The sequence below is a fragment of the Fistularia commersonii genome, chromosome 8, assembly GCF_037954325.1.
Source record: "Fistularia commersonii isolate RoL2024-O1a breed Wild chromosome 8, RoL_Fcom_v1.0, whole genome shotgun sequence".
NCBI lineage: Eukaryota > Metazoa > Chordata > Actinopteri > Syngnathiformes > Fistulariidae > Fistularia > Fistularia commersonii.
Genome location: NC_141291.1, coordinates 20,838,081 through 20,840,344, shown reverse-complemented (window position 1 = coordinate 20,840,344; position 2,264 = coordinate 20,838,081).

Here is a 2,264-nt window from a genome sequence, read left to right as displayed (position 1 = left end):
TAGTGGGTTGGCAGGCAAGCAACTGGATACGGATACTCAGCAGTAAGGTCAATTCACCAGTCTTTCTAGCGTGTCCCTGGCCCAAAGGAGTGTAGGAGTTGAATCTTTAGTCCAATTTCAAATACTTACACATGTTCCTAAGCTCCATCTACAATACAAGATTAATGGCTGGCCTTTTTGCAGCTTTGACTGCACCTGTGATAGTGTTATCTGCATGCAATGTCAATATTCCAAATCACAGTTTATTTTATGCACTTTGCCGATTTAAAGTTGATTAGTGAAGGCATGTATGTTTTATTGCTGTTCCTAGAGTGTGTAAACTTCATTTCGTAAATATACGTAAAGTACATGCAGGATGTTTTTCAGCCAACTTTGTGTCATTTTGTAAATGCAGTCTGATCATATAAAGGAGGAATAGAGAAAGGCTTTGTGATATAATTTTGAAGCAACTTTCTGTACATTATTCAGACAAACGTGATTTTCAACTTTAAACCTGTAGGTTAATTATAAATAGCACCTAAACCTTTTGAAATGAAGTATGTACATTTTGTTATTATTATCATCACTATGTATTTTTGTTTTAATAATGTGGAATAAAAGACATGAACAACTCACAGTTTTAATCAGATTATTTCCCATGTATTAGTCATAAGAGGGGTCTTTAGTAATGTTTTTTTTCCCTTTAAATTTACATTCTTTAAAGATTATAGTGTTCTGATGTTTACCACAGTTTTTCAAGTCTGGGAAGGGGACTTCCAGATAAGGCCCAACACCCTGATCTGAAAATTAATCTTAGCATTATGAAATTATTAGTTGCCATGAATAAAGTCACCCATCATACTTTTTTTTATGAATGACAATAGACATCCATCCATCCATCTTCTGCCGCTTATCCTGCACTAAGGGTCACAGAGGATGCTGTCGCCTATCAATAGACATAAAAAAACAATAATAATTACATAAATCCTAGCACCTCCTATCCTGCAATTTTTTCTCATAGCAGGAGTTCAATTGTATTTCTCAATGCAAAAGTGTTAGCAAATATATACAGCGAATAGAGTTAGTGAATAAAAATGCAACTTCAGGGCGGCACTGGCAAGTGTCTCCATGAGCCAGCCGGGGGTGGGAATGGGGCAGTGTGTCCCTGAGCCTGTCCCAAGCCCGGATAAATGCAGAGGGCTCCGTCAGGAAGTGCATCCGGTGTCAAGCTTTTGCCAAAACCAACCATGCAAATCAACCATAATAACCAGATCATACCGGATCGGTCGAGGCCCAGGTTACCAACGACCGCCATTGGTACCTATGATCCACAGACAACCAATGGAAACTGGGCTTATGTAGGTCAAAGGAGGAGAGAAGGAAGGTGTGTTTGGAAGCAGAGGGAGAAGAGGAAAGCCAGCGTCTGGGACTTGAATAATGGGACTGTGACAGTAAAAGAGAGAGTTTGTCACCATGATGCAGAGATGGATGTAGAGAGAAGATATGAAGGTAGTTGATGTGATAGAGGAGGATACAGAGAATAGGGTTAGATTGAGAGAGTTGATGCGCTGTGGCGACCCCTGAAGGGAAAAGCCAAAAGGAGAAGAAGAAGGAGAGTTAGCAAATAGTTTTCATTTGTACCTGACTATTTGCATTACAATTGCAACTATAATATACTCAGTTCTAATTTTTGCTTGTAATACTGATAAAAATAAATTTATGACTCGTTTCTCTTCTACATTTGTTTTCACTTTAGCTGAGAAACCAAGAAAACATAATTATTAAAACAATAATGACGGTGAATATTGCCTTTTTACTTATCTGATTAAACCTTTTCTCAGTGGTATCAATTTAGTGCTTCTAGAAGTGTAGCTTTTTGCTGTCTGGTGTCTTTCAACTCTTGCTTGTGGTATTGATAGAATCTGCAGTATCTTTTGATTGTATATGCACTCCCAGGGCTGCAACCGCATGAAAATTTTGAGCATACTTATGTACTGCTGCCCCAGTAATAACCTAGAAGCAGTTGCTTAATCATTGAGTCCAACATGCCTCAGAGCCCTCCTCCTAGACTCAGGTATCAATTAAGTATTTCTGTATTTCTGAGTGTATATCATGTCACAGTTGAAGTTGAATGGGGGTGGTTAACATGGTACAACATCGGTTCATCTCTGTGGACCGGCTCCATGCAATCCATATTGCATCAAAAGATGACAAAGCATACTCATATGTATCATGAATCAACACAACTGCACCAAGGATGGCCAGTATGTGCATGTATGTGACAT